The sequence below is a fragment of the Rhipicephalus microplus genome, unplaced genomic scaffold (assembly GCF_043290135.1).
Source record: "Rhipicephalus microplus isolate Deutch F79 unplaced genomic scaffold, USDA_Rmic scaffold_23, whole genome shotgun sequence".
In the NCBI taxonomy this organism is placed as follows: Eukaryota; Metazoa; Arthropoda; class Arachnida; order Ixodida; family Ixodidae; genus Rhipicephalus; species Rhipicephalus microplus.
The window spans coordinates 8,942,555-8,952,073 of record NW_027464596.1 but is presented as its reverse complement, the minus strand read 5'-3'; the positions used below and the strand labels follow the sequence as shown (position 1 = coordinate 8,952,073).

Below are 9,519 nucleotides of genomic sequence, written 5' to 3'. Positions count from 1 at the left end.
GAAACATGGCGGCAGGTCTAGGTGGCACTGCGCGCGTCGGGAGCGCGTGCAGCGGTGTTGGTAGAGCGTGGCTGAAGGCCAAGTATGTATATATATGTTTTTTTTCATATTTGTTCGTTATGCGGCATGCATTTGTTGCACGCTAAACTTCCCATGTATGCTGCAAATGAGCAATTTTATTGAGTTGCCAGTCTGCGCGAGATATGCGATACATACGGCGAATGGGTAGTTGGCAGTCGCCCGTGTTATGTAAATTTGTGTTAGACGTTCGTCCCGGGTACGACGTGCTCCTCAAATTATTTTATTCTTGTTGCTCCCTAGTTACGCCCCGCACTCAATAAAAAAAAAAACAAGCTCCGGTTCGCGCGGGAACTATACTAACTGCGCAGCTGCAACTTGAATGTTTTGAAGAGGTGCGTTACATTCCCTTAACATTTACAACTTGTGCGTGTCGTGTCACAAGGCTACAACACTCTGGTCATTCTACTACCACTAAGTATATTAAGCAAGTGTTTCTGGAAATGTAAAAAGTTTGCACGGTGCATCCAGCTGGTTCTTCAGAAACATTTTATTTTTGACATGCTCATGCATCAGTTCCAACACAGTGCGAAAAAATGCACTAAAACAAATGAATCAGCACAGCTGAGAATTCTAAGTGAAAGTACCCACAAAATTTACTGGCACCTTCGCAACTTGAGGTGTTTCTGTTTTTGCCGCTGGACAGATCAGTCTTTATTCAGCGACTTTGTATAAAAGTGCAGGCGCGTGAGCACAAAAAACTGCACAATTTTTGCAGTTAGTTCTTTGCCATGATTGGCACAGCCAACTTGATGAAGTTTAATGGTACTTAGAAATGACATGAAATCATGAATACTGAATGCCTGCAGCTTCTCGGTAGAGAAAAAAAAAGTAAATGCTTCTTCTAATGTTGCCACAAGGATGGCCAAGTCATCCCCAGGATATAACAAACCCCCTCGATCAAAATGTTTGGTGAATTCATTGTCTGCACTTTCTGCTACATCCTGTTTTTTCATGGCTAGCTTTGATGCACATGTGCCACAAGAATTTTTGGTCCTGAACTTTCTAGCTACATAACCAGACAGGTAGTAAACCAAACGGCTGTCACTTTTCTCTACCACATAGCTGCTGTGGTCGCTTCTAAAAGCAGACTGAATGGCATCGCCAGCACCATCTATATCTCCAGCCTCGAGCATGTCCTCAATAATCTCTCTTAATCCGAAAACGGCACTGTTACTTGCACCTGCTGAAGACGTCGTGTCCAGTAGAGCGTTCACAACCTGTGCCGGGGAGTTTCCAGACTTTGGTGGTCGCGCAAGATTGTAGAAACTGAGACAATTTACAGTTATAAGAAACTGCCCCGGGCTTGGGTGGTCATTTGTACCCGAATACTGTCTTATTATACCGAACAAGTTTTCCAACTTGTCTTGACTTAATCTTGATGTCAGCAAGTATTTAAACACCACTGACGACGTTAAATACTGCAGAAGTGAGAGTGTACTGCGTATTGTAACTCTCATACCTTCGGCAGTACCTTTGCTCATGAAGCCACCTCCACATTTTTTGGAAGCTTCTTCCCATGCGTCTAAGAAGACAAGAAAAGCCTCAAGCTCAGCAACATCTTGTGATGACGGTCTGAGTCCTCGCTTTGGACACCTTGACGTCATGATTGATATTAGCCGACTGAGGCGTCTCACAAGTTGTTCAGTCGCGGACACTGAGCTGGAGAACTCTGGTACATCCGATCTGTACAGAAACATACCTTTCAGAACTTCCTCACTGAAAAGCGTGAAAGCTAAATTTACTTTCATCTTTTCAAAGGAGTTTGGTCGGATATGTGCTTTTGTTACATGGGGCATCGCTTTAAGTGTTAAAGAGCTGTTGTCTTTGGCCCATGCTACCTCTATATCTTCAATGCATGCACGCCCATCCGGAGTCGTGAACCCAGTGCTGACAAACGTGTCGCGGATGCACTTCACTAGATGAGGAAAATCGGAACAGAAGTGCAGCTCTCTTGAAGAGTCTACAGGATGTGACACCTTGCACGTGATGCCACCCGAGTGTGCTGAAAAAAAAGTATGTATGTATGAGATTGTTGAAATTCCTAAGCACAAGGACCAGCAAATGTTATTTCAACACAGTTAGCCCTGCAATACTGCTGACTTCAGTGCTCCAAATTACAGGTTCAACAAAGTATCATACCACCGATTCCAAATCACTTCCACATGCTGCGATTCCAAGTAGCCCCGTCACACGACACGAAGTCCACGAAGAGACCGGCTTTTTCTGCCAAAAGAATCGCCTCAAGAAGCAGCTTGGAAAGCATGTCTGCCTTGATATTTCCTTTTGAGGAAAACACACCTAGTATCTGTGTCCAGTCCCCTGCAGAACAAACAAATAAAAGCAGAGCCAACAAGCGTGAATAAATACGATACATTGAACCCCTTAGAGGCGCATGTGAAAAATTCAAAAATTGAAATTTTTGCACAATTTTCTAGAAAAAAAACAATAATGTTTTGAGAAGTTGAGGCAGAATACATTAAAAAGGTGATAATCAGATAATATTTGAGCTTTATGTTGCGAAAAATAACAATAAGGAATTCTCATTTTCCAGAATATGGCACACTTTTGCTCACAAACTTGAAAACAAAAATGACAAGCCGTACAGTTGCTCTGTTTGATGTGGTTGTACACAAAAGTACGCACTTCACAGATGCACTTGTTTTAATGTCTTCATATGTTTTAGTTAGTGCGAAGACATGCTTTGTACTACGGTTTCCAACTTGGTTAAACTGGTGCCTCACACATCATACGGAATGCACAGGAAAGATACTACACAGAACTACTCACCCTGAAAGGGTTGAAAAAGCATCACCATACCATGGTCTGCTGGCGTGGATCTTTGCTCGTCTGCTGTAAAGCTGCCCAGGTCAACAAATCCTTCAACAAACCCTAAAAAAATGACAAAAACTTGTAGTTAACACGACAACAGACTTATTTGACATATGCGCTGTTACTGAAAATAGGGAGTGTGATTTTCGCATCAAATAATTATTTTCATATTTAAATCGTGTAGGGTGTAGAGAAACGTAGGCACTACATACCTGCTTGGTTGACACCAAACTGCTCAGACAGCTTCAGTTCATCGAAAATGATGCCACCATGTCAGCTGCAGACATCCATGCTTTCAGTCTTCGCACTAAGTGCCTTAAACACAGTGTCATTAAATCCGAAGCCACTTTTGAAATTGCGCACATAACGCTGTAGACAAGTTCGGCTTGGCAGGACAAGAATTTTCTGCTTCCGAAGGTGCTCATAGAGCTTCGGACTCCTCATGCGAAGCAGCACGCACTCTAGGATTCAATTCTTCTCATACAGCATGCCACATGTCGATTTTCTTTTAGCTGCACTGAAGCATGCCATAATTGCCATCTGTTGTTTCTGAGGCAACTTTTTAATGCGTTCATTTAGTGCCTCATCTCCAATTTGCTCATTGGCAGACTTCATCATGTCGAGTTCCCTCTGCACGTTCAGCAGCTTTCGTTGAGCAGCTACCAGACGGCGGCGAGTGTTGGCGTGCCTTACAAGGCGTTTAACTGAAACGCCATGTTTCTGTCGTGATTGCTGATTTTGCAAGAGCTTTCGTAGGTACTTGCAGTGCATGCAAAGGCCCTTACTTTCGCATGTAAGGCTGCACTTGGGCGAAAAGTACAAGCCAGCAAAATACTCATATTTTCCTACTGTGTTTGGTTTCATACCACAGCCAGCACATAAAACCAGAGAATGTGCGCTGTTCAGCGCCAACTGCGCCTCATCTGGTGAGGAAACATTGCGTTTTAGGTGCAGCTTGCCCCTAAGAAAAACGGAACAACTGACTGTTTCTACTTGCTCAACGGCCTGTTCGAACTTCACCAATTTCGGCAGCAATAGGTGATCCAACTCGGCACCCTCTAACTCGCAAAGGCCGAAAGTGACGGTCCCTGTTTCAGTGGAAAACGATAGTTTGTTCCAGCTTGTGTTAGGAAGTTCGATGTTCCGGCACACGTATTCCGCACTGACTTCACTCTGCGGCTCCACTTCTATCGTGTCAGTATGTACAGCTTCAGTAAACTCCGATTCTGCAGCATGTTGTGCTTCTATTACTTGTTCACTTTCTTCCGGCGCCTGCTGCTTTACAGTAGTCCTTCTTTTTTTAGTCGGGGGCTCACCTTGTTCACACAGGTTTCTCTCCTTCCTTCTAGTCGGCGTTTTCTTTGTGAGGTATTTTGGCGCATCCGGGAAGATTGTAGGAACGGCGTCCTCTGTTAGCAGCGGCCGATCGCGTGGAATTTCAACCACCTCACCATTGATAACATGACGATAAGTCCTTTGTATAAACGTTGCCTCGAAGTGACGTTCACAAACGACGCAGTCGTTGGTTAGTTCCTTATCGCCCCGTTTTATATTACGGGCCCACTGCTCCCGTTTCAATGCATCCTTGGGAGCTCGAAACGACGACACCCTTGCCGGACACGACTTGTACCCACTTTTACAACCGGGTACAAAACACGTACCTGCTTTCGCTGGCATGGCAATAGTGTGTCGCTATCCGCAATCATTCACATGGTGCGCGTCCAGGAGTCACACAAAAACTGTTGCACGTGCGGAAGTTTGCTCACAGTGCCAAACACACGTGGCTGTAGCAGCTGTAGCAATGGCTGTAGCGGCGAAGATCTCGCGCACTCCCGACGACCGCCGCGCCCCTAGCGGCGTAAAAAATGTCATCGCGTTTTGTGCGCCTCTCTCCCACGGCGTGCATATGGCGACCGTCACACTGCCCTTCTAGCCACCATAGCAGTGCCAACGACATCTCATCATGGTCTTCCGAATGTGATCACGCATTTACCACTCTTCGCCGTCTCCTGACATCACCGCCTATATTGCGCCACTATGATCCCACGGCTGCAACTGAAATTCATACAGACGCCAGCGGTGTCGGTCTCGGTGCAGTTCTCGCTCAATGCAAGCCTGGATCCCCTGAGTATGTCGTCGCCTACGCCAGCAGAACGCTCAACAAGGCTGAGGTAAACTACAGTGTTACCGAAAAAGAGTGCTTAGCCATACTTTGGGCAATTGTGAAATTTCGCCCATACTTATATGGCCGCACCTTTGCTGTAGTTACAGACCATCATGCCTTATGTTGGTTGTCGTCGCTGAAGGATCCATCAGGTCGCCTTGCTCGTTGGGCTCTGCGACTTCAAGAGTATGACATCCGCGTCGTGTATCGTTCCGGCCGCCAACATGCCGATGCTGATGCGCTCTCGCGATCACCACTGTCGACTGAGGCTGCCTCTATATCTTCTATGGAACACGCGCTGTCCGCTCTTGACATCGACACAATGACCTCTGTACAGCGCGACGATCCATGGATAACTTCGCTTCTGGACGTCTTATCTGGGGTACCGACACTTCCCATCACTCGAGCAATGTGACGCCAGGCTTCGCACTTCACCATTCGAGGTGGCCTCTTGTACCGGCGCAATTACTCACCAGACGGCAGGAAGTGGCAGCTCGTTATTCCCCGAAAGCTGCGCTCTACAATCTGTGCATCATTTCACTCCGACCCGCAATGCGCTCACGCCGGTGTCTTCAAGACCTACGAGCGTTTAAGGAAGCGGTACTACTGGCGTGGGATGTTTACTTTTGTTCGACAGTTTATTCGCGGCTGCCACGAGTGTCAGCGACGAAAACAGCCACCGAATGCAGGGGCAGCTCCACTACAGCCGCTTGCGTGCCCTGACCGCCCATTCGATCGCGTCGGAATCGACCTTTATGGACCACTGCCATTGACCACAGCAGGTAACCGGTGGGCTATCCTTGCTGTAGATCACCTGACACGGTACGCCGAAACCGCTGCTCTTCCTACGGTGACCGCTCAGGACGTCGCATCTTTCATCCTCCATCGGTTTGTGTTGCGTCACGGCCCTCCTCGCGAGCTCCTCAGTGACCGGGGCCGTGTATTTCTATCCGACGTAATCCAAGCACTTCTCCGTCAGTGCCATATTGTACACCGGATGAGTACGGCTTACCACCCTCAGACGAATGGCCTGACTGAGCGGTTTAATCGGACCCTGGGTGACATGCTCGCGACGCATGTGGCATCTGACCAAACGAACTGGGACCTGGTTCTTCCGTTTGCGACCTACGCGTACAACACTGCTACCCAAGTCACCACCGGCTTTTCTCCATTCTACCTTCTATACGGACGTCAACCATCGCACACAATTGACACTTTGCTGCTATACGCACCAAATGTATCTGAGTGCACGACCGTGTCTGAAGCCGCCCGTCACGCCGAAGAATGCCGCCAACTAGCGAAGCAGTTTACTACGGCTGACCAGCAACGCCAGAAAAAGGCCCGCGATGACGACCACCCTCCTGCCGCCAAGTTCGCCCCTGGAACCCTTGTATGGCTGTATGTACCACCCTGTGCACCTGGTTTGTCTACCAAGCTACTTTCAAATTACCATGGCCCATACCGCGTGGTAGAGCACACATCGCCCGTCAATTACGCCATTGAACCGCTTACGCCACCCGGTGACCATCGTCGGCGTGGACACGATATTGTTCACGTGGACCGCTTGAAGCCGTACTTCGACCCGCTCGTTCCTACTTGTTAGATCGCCAGGATGGCTTGATCTTTCTCGACGGGGACAATTATAATGAAGGAATGATGACAACAAAAGGGAACAGCAAGCATCATCGCAGAGTAAGGCACAACGAGATCGGCGCTCGAGCTCATCCATATTCCTCGTCCTGTCGCTATCTTCAATCTCCCACCTGCCCGTTTGGTTCGCCCAATAAACCTCTTTACACTTGTTACTCAAACAAATAAGGACTAAGATTATTCGAAGTTTTCTACAAAAAAGGCTGACGCGTTACCCTTTCTGACACCAAAAAAGAAGTACCGGATGCCACTTATGAATTTACTTTATCATTACAAGTTTGAATGAGTGTTAGCAGAGTGATGTACTGGGCTAGTTGGTTTTTCATGAATGAAAAAAATTCTGCTACAGTTGAGGCGGAAAACAGAGTTAGAGAGGAGACAAAAAATGAAGCCGACAGTAGAAGCACTATCAACTGAATGTGTCAGTTCTAGCTCCATTGCACTAACCCCCACAAAAATCGAATTTATCGAAAGCCAGAAATAACAATTTAATCAACATACTGGGATAAGAACTTTCAATCAGCACCACATCTGGTAATCGCAATCACACCACATGTAGCACCCGAAGACAGTGGAGCCGGGTCGCTGGGCCCCACACTCTTCGTAAACCGAATTTCCTCTTTCTAGGAAACCTTCTTTCTTCTAAGTTCATTCAATAAACTTCAGTTGATAGTTTGCACTTGCACTGTCCATTTCATTTATTGTCTTCTCTCTAACTTTGTTCTCCGCAGCAACTGTAGTGCAATATTTTTCAGTTTGCTACGGCAACTTTTAGTTATTATCGTCCGACCCTCAGAATCCCTCACAAACATAATAAAGAGGCTCATATTCATAGATTGTACAGAAATGGAGACCATTCAATGATTTGGCTTAAAATACAATTAAAAAATTTTTTTTTCAACTGTGGAAAACCTCAGCTATATTATACGAGCTTGAATTTGCATTCAAAGTTACTTGTAATGGTTTATCGCTTTGTGGCAGTTTCTCAATGTGACATTAAGCACAAAATGAGAATTCATGGTCAACCCTCTTTGCAAAGAAAGCATCCCTTAACTCAACAAGATTATAATAATTCTGAGAGGGTGCTTCTACTCATGAAACGTATATCCAAGTTCTGTAGAAAAATAGTGCTTCATTGGTGAAGTGCATGAAAAAAAATCATCAACAATTTTAGTCACTTACACCCGTCCACTTTCGCAAAAGCTATTAGGATTTGTGTGAAAGTGTTCAGTCACCGTTGTTCACTTAGGAATTCAATGACTAGAAACCTATACCCACATTTACAAACTGAAGGAGCAAATGTTTTGGAGACGAAATTGGTAAACAGCACAAACGTATAGCAAGCACCACTTTGCAATAACTGCAGTTTCTTGGAGTTTTCATCAGAGAGCTTCTCTTACTTCTTAGTGAACATGACAAATAATCACGTGATGGTCGCATTTGTGGTATTCTATTTTTACCACGAGGCGTTCTGACACTGAGGTAAATGAATGTCGAGGCAAACTGAACCAATGTGATGTCTATGAGACGACCCAGGAAATTGGTATGAATATCAATGAGTAACATGACAGACCACATGATCGAAAAATGTTAACCTAAGCATGTTACATGTTAACCCTAGAAAATCGCAAAGAGTGCGTTTGAAAAGTGACCCTTTATCGGTTACACCTTTACTTGCAACGCATGTTCAACAATATGTCAGCACTAGCAATCAAAATTGGTTTTACACCTGTGCCACACGGGCACTTGAAAGGCCTTCAAAGTGATATTTTATTGACTTAATGGCCAAGTATGAGCTGCAAAGTTGCTGTTCAAATCTGGAATGTAGCAGCATGACTGAGTTGACAGAGTTGTGGCATTTCGAAGGCCATCAACTGAATAGCATATCGAAACTTACAATGCGACACACGTGTTATCTGCACCTGCAGTACTGCTGAAAAAAAAACAAGAACATAAGACAGCACATAGTACTCCGGTAGTAAACGTTTCAGACACAATTTCTGAGAAAAAAGAAATTCCAGAGTTCATATAGAGCAGTTTCTTTACACAAGTCGTATCAAAGGTGTGAAGATGCAAGCACTACCTCTGCCTGTGTAGATTACGAAAGCTTTTAAGATTACCGTAGCTTTTTTTTCGTTTCATATCAAAATGCACATCAGGCAAAGCTTTTATTTACAGTTTTTACCTTTGCAAAGAACCAGAATACTGCTATCTGTGCAAGCCCTCAATGAGTTCGAACGCAAAAGTATTTGTGTGATAATGAGTCTGACTAAAATTGCCTTATCGAAACTCCACAAAGATCAATGTTCCCAGTGAAATAACAATTTACGTACAGCTCTACTTCCTAATGCATCCTTGAGTTGTGGGTATTTTTCCAGCAGAAGTGAGGTCACTCGTGAATAAAAATGGCGAGATGGAAACCTGAAAAATATTTGAAATATTTTGATCGATTCTTTTGCGAGGGCTTAACGTCTAAAGTGACTGAGGCTATGAGTGAAGGGCCGCGAAAATGTAGGCCACCTGGAGTTCAACTACGTACACAGCTAAGGCACATTGCCAGGCTAGTTGGTTGGAGTTCATAATTTTAATGGTATACCGCACCACGACAAACACAAAAAGAGAGAGACACACACACAGCGCTAACTAGCAACTAATGTTTGATTTGCGATCACACATGCTAATACAGTAATCGACTGATAAAATCTGAAAACGATCATGTTAAGATACAGCTCAGCTCACGCATGCATCATCGCTGATTGCGACAAATTGCACTTGCCAGCGTCAAAGTGAAGATT

The 9,519-nt window shown here is 45.2% G+C and overlaps 1 long non-coding RNA gene and 1 pseudogene across 1 annotated transcript; one reads left to right on the top strand and one right to left on the bottom strand.

The window, feature by feature from the left end:
• Positions 1–1,565: 1,565 nt before the first annotated feature.
• LOC142786387 (uncharacterized) lies at positions 1,566–2,466 on the top strand. Its single transcript, XR_012889033.1, has 2 exons — positions 1,566–2,094; positions 2,202–2,466. It is a non-coding gene; the product is annotated as an uncharacterized LOC142786387 (long non-coding RNA).
• A 589-nt stretch (positions 2,467–3,055) lies between these two features.
• LOC142786423 (uncharacterized) lies at positions 3,056–4,587 on the bottom strand (annotated as a pseudogene).
• Between the last annotated feature and the right edge of the window lie 4,932 nt (positions 4,588–9,519).